The 18,688-nt window shown below is 37.0% G+C and overlaps 1 long non-coding RNA gene across 9 annotated transcripts in view; it reads right to left on the minus strand.

The window, feature by feature from the left end:
* Window positions 1–18,688, minus strand: part of LOC118312712 — a 119,202-nt gene that overhangs the window by 81,207 nt on the left and 19,307 nt on the right. The gene's annotated exons all lie outside the window — the stretch shown is intronic.

The following is an 18,688-nucleotide window of genomic DNA, read 5'->3' on the forward strand; positions in this document are numbered from 1 at the left end:
CATTAAAGTTACTACGGCAAGTGCAGTGTAAAATTATGGAAGGTAAGGAAGCTCAACAGATGCTCATCCAAACATCTGACAGTCCAAAATACACGTCCTGGGGTCCTCAGCAACAGAAATACCAAGTTTGAAGTCGATCAAATGAGAAGTTGTGAAGGAAATCGAAGAACTAACTGACAGATTTTCTGGATTGATCACTATTACCGTGCCCTTTTTAATTTAGGGTAATGTATTATATCAGTGACATCTGCAAAGCTGTTGCCCAAAACACTGAGTTGGCAAACAAAAAAGGCAGTATAGCACCTAGATCTGAACATCTGAAACAACTGGTTGAATAAGTCTACATAAAAATAATATAATAAAAAAAATCCGCAGCTATTTTGATGATCTGTAAAGTATTTCAGTCGTTTTACAATAAGAATGCCAACCAGTGTCTTATATTAATTTCTCAAATGTGAGGTTTTTATGCTTTTCTTTGTTATACTGTATATCATAAATGATGTCAGATATTTGGGTTTCAAGTAAATCAGAATATATTTTACCACAACTACACTTAAAAAAAGAAAATTGTTTTTTCAACTTAAAATACTTCAATGGGTAACAAACAAATTAATTTTACCCATTGAAAATTTAAAGGTAATTCAGTTGTCTTATCAAGTTAAGACAAGTGATAACTTTAACTTGACGAATCTTAATTCATTTGTTTGGAAAATGCACACAGTCGTCTGTGGATTATCTTGAGTACCCAGAATATTCTCTCGATGCTTGCATGACTAGGTTTTTAGTCTTGTTTTAAAATATATACTGCAATTAAAACCTTGGTATTTTCAACTCACAAACCAAATGCTTACCACTTCCCATTGTTGCACAAGTCATAGTATTCGGCAATTTTTGGTATGATATGGTGATCTGACCCTTTAATTTGCTCTGCAGTTACAACAAACCATTTTTTCTGAGCAAGCTCTCAATGGTTGTGACCCCCATGGACTGCGGAATATTTGTCAAACAACTTAGTGAATTTGCCTCTATCAGTGGCAGTCAGCCAATGGCTTAGAAGAAATATTAAAAGATGAATGACAGTGGGAAGGTGTCATCACTAAATGCCTGGGGAGAACAGTGGGCTTGACATTGATGTAGTAACACAAAACAGTTTTATTACTATTTATTGTTCACACAAAGAGAAACAACATTCACAATGCCACCTGACGAGGACTGACATGTTCTTCTTTCATTATTAAACCAATTACTTCATGCGTACCACTGACAGATGCTTCCATGAATTTCAAATGCTCTCCTGGCCTCCCTCTGCTACCACCTACAAGAACCGAATCCCAGAAGAAGGTGAGTGAAGCGCTTGAGCATGAGAGTCACTGAGGCGTTTAAAGTGAAGACCACAATGAGAAATTCTCAAACACACAGTCATTAGCTTTGAGAAACCTTTTTTTTTAGGATATCTTTAAAATAACTGATATTGATATTGTGAATATTGGTTCTCACATCTAAAAGGTTATCATTCTTAAACAAGTATTTAGGATATTCTGGCTCTTTCAGTCTTTTTAAAAATTATTTGCTCTTCTTTGACAGAATTCAGTCAATTCCCGATGATCTTAACAGTAAATATCTATTAAGCTTTCACTGCCTCTGCATGTTTAATAGTTTGAGTTGAAATACTGTAAGCAGAGCTGCAATGGGCACCATGGGTGTGCTACAAACATGACAGTTAAGGGGCTCATAGAAATATATATCCTAACAGGTTACAAGCTTTCTTGGTTAAGTTATGATCACTTCAGACAGTTTTTTTTTAACAACATAGTCATACAGCCGATCAGGGTAAAAGCGCTTGATATACCGTGAATAAGTGCAAAGTGATAGTTGCATACAGGGCCTATTTACTTTTTATTGTCAATTTAGCACACAGCATGTTGCTGAACGAGTTGAGAGGCTGTTTCTGGGCTATTCAAAAGGCAATATTAAAAACAGACTTTTAGCTTGTTTCACATAAACCATCCCTCCCTTTACAATATCACATACCTAGTCAGTCATTGAAGCATAGGGAAAACGTGCTTGTGCCCTGCCCTGTGTGTGTATGTGGCTGTTTGTAAATTAAGGAGAGTGTATAGTACTGGTGATGCTTCTATGGCCCATTCAAGTGAACATGATCACGTTTTGCCATGCAGTGTGCACCATCTATTGTAATAAAACCTAATCTAATCTATTTTTGAAACAGCATGAACTCATGGAGCTGGAATATATTTTATCTTTACTTTAAAATTATTGCATGATATTTTTTTCAATCTATAATGTATTCTAGGGAGGTTTAAAAAAATGATGTGTTAAATGTATTCATAAAATGATAAACACTGACTTTTCTTCAGAATTTCATGGATTAAAACGTGGACAGGGTCAAATATTTGGGAATTGATGCTTGGTGAGGTAATTTGTTCAACCTTTCCACATTAGTAGAGTAATTATAATTTATTGCACCCAAATGATTTGTGTAGCCATGCTCTTGTTACACCATAATCAGGTCTTTACATTAATAATGTTCACTGTCTGAAGATATAATTCTGCTGTTATTTACACTCGTTATTGTAAAGTTAAAGGCCTGAAATGCTTTGTACCATTCATGTGTCTTTTCTGTCTGGAATGCCTGTTGCTGATAGGTCTAATAATCTTCTGTTCGGCCCCCTTAATGCATTATCATTAGAAAAAGAGAAGATAGTAATTTATTGCAATTTTGTGTTCCCAATAAATACAGAAATAAAAAAACATGCCTAATCATCTGATTTGACATCACATTTCTGTGGCACTTACATGTTGCACACTTCAATTTATGCTGTAAAATAAAGAAGAGGAATTTGGTGAAGATCACATACAATACAAGTTGTTTTTACATTTTTGTCATTTTATTATGACAAAAATGTATTGTCATTTGCATTTTCAGTAAGCACATAGTGTAATACTTGTTTTGTTAACAGTGCATTTATGAATGATAATAGAAAAATATATCAAATTAGAAAGTCATATAGAAAAGAAAATGTTGATTAAACTTCTGTTTGACTTCGGTTCAAACCTTCAGTTTCAAACTCTCAAACCAAAAAAGGAATCTATACTGAAGATTGTTGTTTTGTTTTTTTTATCCAAGCATTTCATAAATTAAAATAAATGTTGTAGTAGTGGATGCTGCCCTAACTGACAACGTTAAATGATATGTAGTAAGTTGATTTTCTTTTAATGTTTTTTTTACCAAGTCATGGACTTGAGACCAATGTCCTTTGACAATGGAGATCTTGTTTAAAAAATGTGGATAAATTATGCTGAAATCTTGAGGAGGAGTTATAGGTTAAAGAAAACTTTAAACCGTAACACGAAACTACAGCTAATGATATATTATTTTTCGAGGCTCATCACAGTTTGGTTAAACATAATGATGTCATCAAATAGCTGTTTTTCTCCTTTTCTGACCAAAATCAATAAACTAATGATTTTTTAATTTGGAAGCACATACCAAAATTGAAGAAACCTCAACTTTACTTTTACGTTTACTTAACTTTTTGTTGATTCACTAATTAATTAGACAACTGATCGTTTGAGCTCCACTTCAAAAAAGTAATATTTATGTCAGGTTTGGTTCTGTATAAATTGGGGTTAGGATTTCACTGCACTTCACTACATTCTATGAATGCAAGTCTTGAAAAGCTGAGGATTATGCCTTTTGGACAAATACAGCCAGCAACATAAATCTGGACTGGAACCCAAGAACTTGCACACGATTTTTCATGTTCGAGCTCTTGTTGAGCTGTTTTCATGGGGCCCTAAAATTCTAGCAGCACCCCTGCTTCCAGCTGATAGCTAAAACATGTGCTCTGTGCTGTCTGTAGCATGCAAAATCATGCCTGTTTAATGTCAGATAATATGAAATCCGGCTTGTGGATGTCATGCAGTCTGTGGGGGTGTTAGCTGGCTGTGCTTGGTTATTCATGTCGAAGGGTGATGAGGCCAAGATTTATCACACACACAGGACTAAATCTGTTTAAAGTGCCTCACAGAAAGGAAGAGGAGACACTGGGTGAGTGTGATACAACTATTCAGAGACAAATAATAAGAATTCAGAATAGAACATTTACATGGCAAGAAAATATTTTTCCTTCATTTGTCACCATGCTGTATGTTTTTACTCATATTTTAACACATAATGACGAGCAATCTGTACCACACACAAACACATGCGTGCCTCTAAAACTTGCTTGTAAAACCATGCAAGCAAATGCGCAGACAAACACCCAGGCCTGAGGCTTGGTACAGCACTAATAGGCTTTGCTGTCAGCCCCTAGCCTTCCACCAGACAAAGGGATGCTTTCTGTCGCATACACAGCCATTGGAGTTTGAATCCAGACCTTTAACTGACTCTTCTGACTACATTGGTGAGTCCTACTAGGGAAATCTGGGCCAAAACACTGACTATGTGCTCCCATTGCCTACAGAGAGACACACTCTTCTATTCTTCAGTTTAACCTCTCTGTTTTTCCATTTGCATTCTTCATCTGAACCGTTCTGTTTATTCAGCAGAGAGTGGGAAATAGAGGACTACATGCTGAGACTCAAGGTGATCGCCAGGGAGGTCACCCTCTACCTCATTTTAGTCTTAGTGTGCACTTGGGACACAGTGTAGGTGTCTCACAGCTAAATGAGGGAAAGCTAGAAATATATGGGATAGCTGAAACAATCCAGTCTTCATCTACTGTATTTAGTTTGATTGTAAAGTGGTGTGTGTTTGCTGTCATTTGTTGGAGCTTTTGGATTGGATTAAAACAGTCTCTTTTGTGATGATGGCCCTCAGGAGAATTTTTACTGATGTTATAAATCAAGTGACAAATAGGTTAATTTTCTCAAAAACGTTTATATTAACAAACTTTGTGATGATTACAGAGAATACAGGCTTCAGGCACTTCCACATTGGCTTCATTTTCTGGACACACACACATTTATTTATGTTGCCATTTTCTGTCTCTTGTCCAGGGGCAGTATTTGTGGTGGCATGTGAAGGGCTTTAATGCCAGCCTCTTCACTCTAGTTTCTTGCGCGCTTCATGTACTTCATCTCCTTCTGCTGTGCCAAGACAAGCTTTACCATGCATATTTCTTCTGCTCAAAGGCTTGCGATCACTCTGTGGATTTTTATTTTTTTTGCAATTTTGTCTGTGTCTCTGTTTTGCTGGTGTGATAGGCTGTCATCCGTCTTCATACTGTTTTACTCTCTGTTCTTGTGGTAATGTTTTTGAGCCATCTGGGTCATGAGTGGTTTTATTTTGTTTTTCAGAGTGTGTATACACTAGATGTCCAGGGATTCTGTAGTTTGTAATATTACTTTGGGGCATAATGTACAGTAATTAATAAATATGACATTTTATGTCAATCATCCAGAGAGAACAATAAATGTAAATATTACCTGAAAGAGTGTATTCACTTCTGAAAAGGAAAAAAAATCACCAGCAGGTGCAGCTAATTAATTTCAACTCAAACTCTGTAGTATTTGACAAAAATTGACAAATACAGATTCAGGTAAAAATGCAAGAAAAACATCTTGGACATCTTCCTACAGCCTGCGACTTCCAAAGAAAAACAAAAGTCATTGCAGAAGAGCTGATGTTTTTTTCAAATATAGGTACAAAGCAGCAAACAAGTGCCTTTAGAACTCAAATATAACCAATGCCAAATTGATTAAATGCCTGTAAAGATTCTCTCTCACTTTTCTTTCCTTCTTGTGATAAACTTAGACTGATGGTTCAGGACACCCACAGCATACTTGGTAGACTTTCAAAAAAGCATGCATGTTTTTTTATGTGTATTAAGTATCTTGGCCCTACATCCATTTAAATGTAACCATAAGCCAGGACCAGTTAGTCTGCGAGGTGACAAGCATCACTGCACTAAAGTTACTTCTGAAGTACAAGCTAACCTTGTTTAACCTCCACAAGACATTTCCTATTTTTATCCTCATTTCCACAGGAAACCAACTATTCCCCTGAAAGGCTCAGCAGCAAACACATTATAATAAAACTAATAATAATTATGATTATTATTATTTTTCATATAGCACCTCTCAAAGCAGTCATATACAGATGTGATAAGGTTGTGTCGGGTTACTGCAATTGAACATTATGCACATTCTGTTCACAAAGTCTGGTTGAAGGAGTGGAGCAAATATGAAAAACTCAACCAGAACTACACTGAAATAAAGGGCAGCTCGACTTAATATTCTATAAATGTATAGATAAATATTCCTTCAATTCATTATCTATACTGATTTATCCTTTAAGGGTCACAGGGAGGTTGGAGCCAATCCCAGCTGACATTGGACGAGAGGTGTGGTTCACCCTGTACAGATTGCCAAAGTATCACAGAGCCAACATATAGATACAAACAACCATTCACAAGCACACTCACACCTATGGTCAAATTGGAGACTCCAATCCACCCAACCCCAATTTGCATGTCTTTGGAGAAGCAGGAGAGAACCCAAGCACACCAGACCCTGGGTGTTTGGAACTGGGATGCGAACCAAGAACCTCCTTGCTGTGATGCAACATTCAACTCTATATAACAGTAACTGACAGCTACCACCATTTCATCGAACGTTTTTGCCAACATGCTTTACCTACATTTTACAGATGAGTAAAAGGCTGAAATAAGTTGAAGAGGTTCGCCTGGTGAACATGTAAAAGTGATGCCTAGTGTGGTGGTGGAGGATTGACAATCCATGTCATTTCAAAAAGGCACTGTCAAAAATGTACAGTGGGCATCGGGATACGCGTCTCCTTTCTACCTTTCACTTGAACAGTAGGGTCACTGGAGCATGTGGATATAATCCTCTGTCATACACACATTTTCAGTCTTTAAAAAAATATAAGTGTATTTGTCTACACATTGCTTTGTTTAAAAAAGAGCCAGAGAGAAAGAGATAGACTGAACAGAAGAGCTCACTTATTTTAAATGTTATACTACCAAGTGGCAAACCACAGTGACATCACCCAATGTTTTGTGAACTGCCGTATTGAAGCCCAGAGTTTAGCATTTTGTCCAGTGCCATCTTGGGTTGTTTTTCTTAAACAAGATTGGAGATTGGAGGCCTACTTTAAGAGATTCTGAAAGGAAAGTCTATTATCTTTAGCACGTCAGCAGTAAAATTAAGGAATCGACTAAAGCAGTGCTTTAAAGAAAGCATCTCGCCATGGCAAAGCGATCGAAAACTGCATTGAGGTCAAGGAGAAGTCTCCGTCACTGATATGGATGGGGAAAAAAGTGTAATAATAGATGATGTTGCACTGGCGTATTTTCTGTTAGTGCTGGATCCAGCAATGGAACACCTTTGTTTCTTGCAATATCATACAATGTGCAGCATGCGTGTAGAGCAACTTACCACCAGCTGTGTCAAGACACATCCACCTGCCCTTCACAACAACAAATGTGCGCTCCACCACTTCACAAGTGCACATTTGACACGTGTTATATGAGCGCTTCTTGCTCATCTTTGGGGTTAAATAGACGTGTCGGTAGCCACAGATATTAAGTGCAAGCTCAATATGAAATAAACATTGTGTTCATACATGAAAGACAATTCAAAATAATTTGTCAATGCAGCAAGTTCTCCTCAACAACTCATACGCACCACTTAAGATCAAATATTTCCATATGAATGATTCTTGTATTAGGCTCAATGTACTGATTATTTATGGTAAAACCAGAATCAATGCAAATGGCTTTTAGAGTCAAAGTAATCCATTCAATTATGCTCTTCTCTAATCGCTGATTCATTAAATCGATTTGTTTTGTTAGGTCTAACAACAATTCACTAGTGATAATAAACTTAGTTGTCAGTCTGTTGGCTACACCAAGTTAAAAACCAATGCAATACAACAGTCCTGCAATAAATCCTTCTTCCAGCCCATTCGACCCATTCACTCAGTTATTAATTCATGGAGGCATGCTAAATAATGATACAGTTCAAGAGCCACAAACCACAAAAAAAATCTGAACATTATGTAGCCCTCTCACTCAATTTCAACTCTGACACAGTCTTATACACACCTTTTAGCATGGGAGGTGAATCGGAGAGAGCTACGAAAATATTATATATTACATGTATATATATATATAGATATATATAGATATAATATTAGGTATGGTTGCAATCAATGATTCATTTCATAATCGATTAATCTGTCAATTATTTTCTCAATTAATCGATAAGTGGTCCATAAGTGGTTTGGTCCATAAAATGTCGATCGTGTTTCCCGAGACCAAAAGATGATATTTTGTTTTGTCCACACAACAATGATATTTAGTTTACTGTCATAGAGGAGCAAAGAAGCCAGAAAATGTTCACATTTAATAACCTGAAATCAGAGAACTTTGACTTTTTTTTTTCATAAAAACTACTTGATCCGAATAATCGAGTATCAAAACAGTTGAGGATTAATTTAGTAATCTGTTACTAATCGATTAACTGTTGCAGCTCTAAAATTAGGATTTGTGTACATCTACCATTTCAGGTGCATGACTGAAGAAGATTCAGCTTATAGAATAGCTATACTGTTACTATGAGCTTTAACTCCCGCATGCATCACACCAAACCATGACCCATATTATCTTAAATCATTAATGTCGTTATGGCATGACTACTCTAACAGAAAACAACCGTCCAAACACAATGATTGAATACAGTGGCACAACATTTACCCAACTTGAGTAAAATAAAAATGTCAAAATAATAATAGCAGGGGTTTTGTGACTCAGTCTGTGGTACCATACACGTTGGCGCGCTGCTGGAGCTCATTGGTTTACCTCATGTGGAGAACTGTCAGTAGGGTTCTCACTGTTCCAGGGAGAGTTAGAGGCAGCAGTCAGTTCAAACCCTCTGTCCCACGGTTTAGCTGAGTGACGAAGACAACCGGTCCTGAGGCAGACTCCATGCGCAGAGTGAGTCCGGAGCACCTCTACTGCGGCCGCGTGTATCAGTGTCGGAAGCACAGCGGTCTGCTCTCTTCCGGTCCCGCGATAGCCACAGCTAGCTAGCTAGCTAACAAAAATCCACATGTGGCTATGTAGCCACATTCGCCGCTGGAAACGCGCCAAACACGTCACAAACTCCGTTTTGATGAAGAACACACTCTTATGCATTCCCAGGATCTTAACCTGGTTGGAAAAACGCAAACTAACATGGTTTAATAAACATTAAAAAGTCTGCTACTCTATTTTTTCTTTCCCACCGACAATGGCCGACGATAAGAAAGCAGGCCCGATAAGTTCAAGGTCTACTCAAAACATGGGACATTTCAACACATTACCGAAATTCACATTTATCCATGTAAAGTAATTTCAATATCAACAGAAAAGAGTAATATCAACAAAATGAGTAGGGCACTACAATTACTTTTTTTTTCTTTCCCATGAAAAGCACAGGTGTCCTTGATAACATCAATGGTGGCTGTTCATTCCAAGTGTCCCAGTTAGACATGACAGTGAGCCAGCATGGAAAAATACAAGGACCCAGAACCTAAGCAGCTGAATGGAATTCAGCCAACATTCCTTTTCATTATTTACACCAGTGCTTTTCCTACTGTGACATATCGAAATGCCTGCTGTATCTTCTGTGTTACTCTTGTATTAGACTGTATCACTATAGCTAAATTAACCTAATAAACGGACAACTGAGTTTATATAAACCAATAAAATGCACAAAATCTATTAATATGCCATTTTCCATACATACATACAAGACATACATTTGAGACAAGCATATACACATTTTTAGTGCAAGATGACTGTGACATGGTTAAGTTAAAAAACAAAAAACACACCAAGCCTCTTTTCCATCACACACACACACACACACACACACACACACACAAACACTCACTTGTATAATGCAAACACTAGCTGTGCCTCCTTACACAGCGTGACAGCCATGTTTTGGGAGCCGAGTAGTTGGTGGGACATGAACTATTATGCTGCAGCAGTTCAGCAGTTCAGTGCTGTCAGAACACATGCATTTATCATGGATGAACGGTCTTCCCTTCATTTTAATTATAAGAATGTGCAGCTGTGTGGAAAATAATCCAAGGTGCAAGGTGCCATATTTTAACTCCCAAAGCAGAAACATTTTTAGGGGGAAATATTTATCACTGTCATTAACTGTCAGGGGAAGATTATTGCTGTTTACAACATTGAGTCATGGGTGCTTCCAATAGATATTGTGCATAAATGTTGCAAAGTAATTTTAAAAAAACACACATTTGCACACTTGTACAATACATACACCTTGGATGACTCTGTGATCTGCAGAGTATGAAATTATTTTTGCCATCTTTCATAATAAGAAAAAAAGCAAAAGGGCCACTGTGGCCAAGGCTGAGAAAAAAAACATACCTTTAACCAAAACAGAATGGTTTTGAATTTGTTAATAACATGATATCAAAGTGAAATAAGAAGTGAAAAATGTTTCCAGATCTTCCTTTCAATTGTGACATTCCTTCATTCACACCTTTCTTTCAGTTACATCTCTTCTTTCACCAACTAAGCAGATGTTCAGTTGATGTCTCCATTACGTTTTAGCTGGAAAAGGGAGGAAAAGTGCTCATTAACAATTTAACCAGCTCCTCATTAGACGCTTTGTCCTGTAAGAAAAAATATCTGACCACAACTCTTGGTTTGCAGACCTTACCTAACCCTTACCCTAACCCGGTATTTATTAAGGCATTGCGTTATGATGGTTTAGCCCTGTAATTTCTACTTGTAGCCTGACATCACCTTTTTCTTGCTAATATCACTAAGTTAGTATAAAATAGTAAGCAAAAGACAGGGCAACAATGTCTCACTTGTAAAATGAACTTTTTACACAGAGCTTTTTCAAAGAAGAGAGTGAAATGATTAATTTCCATTTCAATTAATTCCTTTCAATTTATCTCCATTCATTTGAAGTGTTTTATTATGGCAGCTGGAATATTGACTTCTTAAGTGGCCTATTCAAAGCATTAGGTATGAGGAGAATATAGACGCTATAGAATGCACATAAAGTATAATGTGTACGAAATGCATAACACTTTTTAATTGACTGTTGCACACAAGTGAAAAAAAGTGCCAAATCACATCACCAGTCATATCTGATGTGTGAGATGTTTTCAATCTCTGGCTGCATCAACACGTTTTGACATTTTACCAGTTGTTTATTCAAATCAAGCAGTTTGATTACAGACCAAAGAACGAGAAGACAAATATGTATACACATTTATTCAGGAAGAGATATATTATCTATATTATTAGATAATTATATATATTATTATTAAATATTCATTAACTAAATGTTAAGATTTTTAATGGCTGTATTGAAAGACAGTATCTAACTAAATGAAGACCATACTTCAAATGGGACACACTAAGTTGTGATGTGTTTTTTTAAAATGTCTTTTAAACCCCAAAGATGTGCAGCAGCTAACCCAATGCAAACAAAATGTACAAAACCATAATTATGTTTAGAGATTTAGTTGGACACACAACATTGGAATCACACATTACCCTGCTGTATAATGATAACTGTGTATATTTGAAGTAGTAAGCATTTGCCTACACCATCAGCATCTGGTTTCATATTGTGTAATGTTGTGTTGTATGGCAGTGAGTGAAGACATGTGATTATATGTCTGCGTGTTGAATTCTCTATATTTTTGTGGAGCTGCACACATGCTTTATGACAAATACCCCTCCCACATCCCTTGAGTCAGCTGAGAAATCCTGTGGGCAAAGAGGGCAAGTGACAAAAGAGAAGAGGGTGGCACAGCTGACATGATTTTAAGGGAGGAAATGCCAAGGGTTGTGTGTGTGTGTGTGTATATATATATATATATATATATATATATATATATATATATATATATATATTCTGTATGTTTCTCACTACTCACTTCATATACTCTTTACTGCCCCTACTTTGCGTGCTGGTAATTTGCTAATTATTTGCAACATTACCCCTTTGTACAACCATTACTATTCCCCCTCGGATCTACTCCAGAGTTAATTTTTTAGAATTTGCAACCCGTGAGGTCAATGGACAGGTTGGTGAATACTGACGTCTACTTGTGTCCACTGATGAAAGTACGGTTAAATGTGCTTTTCTGCACCCATCCTGCAAATGATACAACAACAATACATTTCTGCTCAGACACTGAATGCATTTTTGCCTTTAATTGAGCCTCTTGCAAGTTAATTTGATCAAATTCCTCTCACCCATTCAATGAAAAGGACATGTTTCCATCTGGATGCTGAATATTTTAAAAGCTCACATTAATTTGTCAGAGACATTAATAGCTTTATTTCTATGGCATGAATCCGTAAATGTAACAGGTTCCACTGTAACATTATTGAATGAACAGTTGCCACATTTCCTTGAATCAAAGAGCACATTGGTGTGTGGGATTTAAAGGAGTGAGCAAACCAACTGTGTCTTTCAAACAATTAAACATGATAACTTAAAGCCTAAGAAAAGTGGTGTAGCATAAGAAGCACAGCTGCACACTTTCACAGTTAATTTTCATTTATACAGTGTGTGCCCGGATATTTTGTTTCATACTATTAATATGCAAAGACTTTGTCCCTGATGCAAAAAGGGTTAGCTGTTATCTGTAATAGCATATAGATCCGTTTTAACCAAACTGCTTGATTCCAGACTTTGAAGATCCAGATGTTATTGATAAAATCTAAGGCTTGTCAAGGCTTCACAAAAAATGTGAATATCTTGTGAAGAATTTTAAATTTCAGAATTAAATCCATTGGGTTTTATAGTTTTAAGATCAAGTGGCAAATCCTCTTCATTTATTCCAGTTCAGATCTAAATCATTGAGTGAGGAAGCATCTATAATCTAACAAGTAAGCCGGCAGCACAGCTGTAATTTACCAAATGAGACTGATTCTGTTTTAGAAAAACTGAGTGATTTCAAATCCCATCTACCAGAGCATGTCTGCTGTGGATTGATTGTGGGTTCTGGCTTGTCCTGTTGTTCAGAGCTTAGTGTTTGTTTAATTACATCAACGTTACCACAATATTTAACTAAAATTAAATTAGTCAAGTACAGTGGGAAAGAGAGAAATATTTGGAGGCAATGTTTTCAATGAGGACATTTGGCCTCAAACATAAACATTTTACAATCATCTAAACTATTTGGTCATTGTGTGTAAACTAGGCAGCATTAAGTTTAAAAAAAAAGATTTCTTTAAGCCATTAACATTGTGTGTATATGAATCTATTGTGTTAGAGAAAGACATATTGTGAGTTGTGTTTTTTGATCGGCAGAGGAAGTTTAGCAAACCCATAATAAATTGGAAAATTACTTTTACATGTAAGTATGTATGTTGAACCAGATATGTAGCCAGTAATGGGCCTGGGTGTTACAGAACACCCAATTACTCACAGCCCACCCGGCCAACTTCCAAAAAAATAAATTTTCTTAGCAAACAAATAATCCTAAACTTGACTTATTGATTTACTTATTGATAAGCGTTTGATTTGTCTGCTGATTTGAATGGATCAGTAGCAACAAGCAGTAGGAAGCCTCTGATACATAATTGCTTGAGGATGCCGAATTAACAATATTTATTCAGCAACAGCATCGGAACTTCCATCCTTCATGGAAGTATCTGACAGTTGTGCTCCTGACATTTTTCCAAACCTCACCAAACTACTTTGAGTCATCATCACTCCTCCCATGACTCCTTGTAGTGTTGAGATACTGTTAAATCGGAACTCAGAGCGTCCATGAGTACTACCTGTCTCAACAACCATCCTCTTGTTCTTTGAAAAGGAACTCTGTGTCTGTTTGGGCCATGATGAGATCCTCTCTGCTAAATTCAGACGTTAGCATCTGGTTTTGTATAGACCATGAAAACCAAAAAGGTAGAGCTGCTTTTCTACACATTTCCACTGCTTATTTTATTTTTTATATTTTTTTATCTTTGAAGGGATTTCACGTTAAGTAATTGTGTGTTGTGTATTAGCTGTATGAGCCAGTCCAACTGTTAATAGGGGACATTGTGTGTTTTTAACAAATTGCTCTTTTTTTTGTTGCAATTAAGCTAAACTTCCACCAGATTTTATTGTATGTGGTTGATTTAGACAAATAGAAATATAGGGATATGCTGGTCTTTCTTAATTCAAACAATACTCTGCTGGGTTTTTAATTCTTTGGTTTCCTTTTCCTGAGGATTTCTTTAAGCCACTGCTTGTACATTTGTAAGCTGCCTGTGCTCACTATGATGCAGCAACAGTGGCTGTAATGAATACACAAGGGATATGGGATATGTGCGATTTCTGTCTGATGTATGCTATGTCATGCAATATGTTAATATCGTCTGTGGTGCTCTGTCGGTCTGATCCTTTACTTACTCGTGTACAGCCTTTATAGACTAAGCTCGGTTGGCTGTGCATGCTGTATAAGCAGTGTGTTGCTGTTATTACCTTTGTGATGCTGGGTATTACGAAGTAAAATTATCATCGTTATTTAAGTTCGTTGTTTCCCCTTTTTTCTACCTCTACCACAGTTTTACTAGTTCCTTTTTGACAGCAATGATGGCCCCCACCAAGTTATGTTTTGGCAATACAGCAAAATTTCTGCCTATGCGCCACTGGTTTGTACAATGTTATTCAATCATGTAGTATTTGCATGAAATTAAAACTACCACAACTGAGTGCAATTTGGTGCGGGGATTATTTGGTTGGTTTAATGTGTGGCAAGGAAAGCAAAGTGACACAAATCATACACTTCTTTTCATCTTTATTTCATTTAGGAACAAGGTGTTAGCAATTGGTATCGGGTGCGTGAAACCAACTTTGCTGATGGGGTTGAGGTGATGTTGGGATTTTTTTCTCCTTATGCACATCAAATAATCTGCTCTGCATAGACTGACAGCATGAGACTGACATGAGCATGTATCAATCGTCTTTGTGTTTACTTGAATGAATATCCAGATAAGCTGGTGATGGAATACATGTTGTGTTAATTACCTTTATCTGCACTAAGGGGGTGATCACAGGTACAGTAGAATGAATAAGGTTTCCTTTTGGGTTCCCATTAGCTTTAGAATTTGGAACTTTGATAGTGTGCACTCCTTGTGGAAACTTAATTGGGAGCTAACAGTTGAGTGCTGGGTGGAGTTGGGCATGATGAAATGGCAATATATTAACAGCATCATCAGTATTGGCAGTTTTTCTAAACTGTGTAGTAGTAGTGAAGCAGCAGCACAGCATGAGCAGACTGTCTCACTGCCAAGAGCACACTGGATGTTCTGCAAAAAGTTGAGTATGTCATGTGGAACGGAGCAGCGAAAATTCCTTCCTCTCCTGAACTTGTTTCACTCCACCGGAAAAGTGCAATTTTCTTTGCTAGCAGTCAATAACCCAAATATATACAATTTAAAACGATAAATAGAAAGCAGAGAAAAGCAGCAAATCCTTGCATTTGAGAAGCTTTAATGATTCATTATCATCAGAATTCTCAGATTCTCATAATTTTCTTCTCATCATCTAATTTTTTCTGCGTTCCATAGTTCCATGTGACCATAATTCTTAGGAAAGAATGTTGATAGGGAAACATTGTTTAAAGGTTTTGATTTGAATATATTCTTCCTTGTGGGACTTTGGACCTTTGCATCTATGGCTGTTTTTTTCCATTTTGAGTCAAGAAGGCTGTGGAGCTGATAAGGACTCACAACTCAATCCTATGGGACACTGGAGGGCAGGAGAGGGCAGAGGTGCTTCCCTGCTCGCCCTTCACCTCTCATCCCTCCCCCCACTTAGATCAATAACAAGCTCCTTAGCCACAGGTGCTCTCCAGGGAGACAGACATGGAGCCTCCCGTCCTCAGCTCATTGTCTGTTGCTGACTCTGGCAGAGCCAAGCATTCAAGCCTGACCAGTGCACACAGCCTCCAGCCCTCTGCTGAAATGGAACATAAAGTACGCAGCTTTACACAAAGCCTTTTGTCTAAATGTGGATGCATGCATGCACTTCACGTCAAAATGTCTCTCGCTGCACACACAAAGCAAAGACTCAAAATGGTTTAATTAAAGATGCAACATGCCAAACACTAAAGGAGATGAAGTCTAAAATATTCAACCATGTCTCCTAGAAATTACATGTATATTCAAATAAATTGCCAAAAAACAAATATGTTTTGTGGGAAATGTAATTATTCGCTGGATTATGCTCAGAGGAATTATTTTTTTCCGAATGAAAAAATTAATCACTACACTTATTAACAGCTGCAGGGAATTAGGCTCCAAATAGTCACAGGTGTGTATTCTATGATCGACAAATGACAAATGAGATTTTGAAATATGTATATATATATATATATATCTTATTTGTTCATTATTTTGGATACACACAAATGCATATTCAGACCTACACACACATACGGCACGCAAATGATTGCGCATATGTGTTTTTTTTGCTTTCAAAAGCTAAACTCTTTAAAAAGTTTTTTTTTATATTTGTGAGATTATTTTCTTTTTATTTCAGGTTGTTAAATGTGTGTGCATGGATAAGCATTTGTGTGTGATTGTTTTAGGACCGTTCACACATCCAGCTCCACACAAATCCAAAAATGTATGCTTTGTCATGGTTCTGGGAAAAACTGGGAAATCGGAATCAAATCAGAATTTGTGTGTAAATTCAAATTTGCGAAGACCTTTTTCTAAATGGACAGAATAACTTGTCAGCGTTAAGAATCCTTCAGAACATATTTGTTTTTTTATAATGTCAGTGATGACACTATCATCAGTGATGAAGTTGCAGTGTGATGAATGGCGTGCTACACCATGTATCATGCAGCTGGATCATTGGGGCATAGTTGTGTGTGACAAACCATTTATTTTGTTGATATTAACTGACATGAAATGGTGCTTTCAATAAACATTGATTCAATTTCATGAATCGGTTTACATAGCCTTACTGAAAATGTATTTTACAGACATACAAATACAAGAGATATCCAAACACACCTAGTGAGCCTTATGTCAGGTAAAGCATTTTCATGCAAGTCCAGTTTACACTGTATATACAATTAATTGTGCAGTGCTTAAACCTTTAAGATATAAAATATTAGTCGTTTTGCTTTCTTAACCTTTTACTCACTAATCATGGCAGATTCAAGAAATTAATCACATAATGAAATCAAAATAAACTAATGTTAATAGTCTGTCTATCCCCACTTACTTCCAGGGAACCTTTTATGATAAGCATATATTGTTCCTGTGTCCATTTTAATTCATGTTTTTTTTTTCTTCAGTACATCATGACCATATATGTAATTATGACCTTCATCTAACATCATGTCTACTAACCTGACTTGACCTCTCTCCACAGGCTGGATATCACAGGTGCTTGCTGTGCTTTCATGCTGATGTTTAGCTAATTATTACTGACGTGTCAACAATATCTTTACAATGTCATAAAGAGAGAGACCCTACAGTTCCCACAATGAGCAAGCGCTTGGCGACAGTGGAGGGAAAAAAAGTCGACAGAAATAAACTCAGGGCGAGCGGCCATCTGCCTCGACTGGTTGAGTTTCAGGGAGAGGAGGAAGGGGATGAGAGGGGCAGAAAAGAGGGAGAGTGGCTAAAAGAGTTGTATTTAAACACAGTCTTGACAAGTAGCGATGTCAATAATTTCAGCACTGATAACAGTCATTAATAAATAATAGTGATAATCATATTCATAAATAACAGGCTAATAATACAATAATGAATAATGATGGAAATGTGCCTGAAAGCTGACAACATGAAAATGATCGAGCTGCCAAACAACACTGAGCTCAAAGCTAAGTACAGCAACCTCCCTCTGCTCGAGTTCAATAAACTCTATGTACTTCCTGAGGATTTTCTCTGTTCGAGGAAACCTACTGCTGTGAACAGTTCGTTTCAAAACTGACTATTGCAAAGACTCGACTCTGCTCAAGACTGCCTGAACCAAAACCTGTAAAACCAGCTGCAAGTCTATCATCATAGTCAGAACCACCACCAAACATCAGATGCCCCCAGCAAAGAGATGGTGTTCCGAGCCATCGCGTTTGAGATGTTAGTCTGTTTTTAGTATTAAGTATGACCCTTGAAAGATATTAACAAAATGAAAAATAGTTTATGATAGGTAAAAAGGGTAATGGCCAGCTATATTTACACGCAAGCAATCAAAAAATATGAATGTCTAGAATATAACATGCAGATAGCTGACCAATATGTTTCAAAAACCAGTGTTTCTAGTCAGTGTTTGAGGGTAATGGAGGAGGGCCTTTTAAATTACATATTCATCCTACGGTATTCAGGAAACAACTACATTAATGGGTTAAGAAAATGCAAATATTAATTTAAATTCATACTTTCCTTCCCTCGGTAATATACTTATGTTGATCATGCAGCAGTGTGGGGTCAGGTAATATAGTATAGATCTGGCAGCTTTGACAACCTCTGGCCCTTCAATACAACGGAGAAATTCATGAGCTACCAAAGATGGGATGGAAATGACTTCTGCACACAAGTCAGGCAGGGTCACACTGCACATGAACAGCTTCAAATCACGAATCGTGTTCCTGTAGAAATACAGGAGATGAAGAAGAGAGTTGAGGAGAGGAGTAGGTAAAGATGGA

Source organism: Scophthalmus maximus, chromosome 8 (genome assembly GCF_022379125.1).
Source record: "Scophthalmus maximus strain ysfricsl-2021 chromosome 8, ASM2237912v1, whole genome shotgun sequence".
NCBI classification, from domain to species: Eukaryota; Metazoa; Chordata; class Actinopteri; order Pleuronectiformes; family Scophthalmidae; genus Scophthalmus; species Scophthalmus maximus.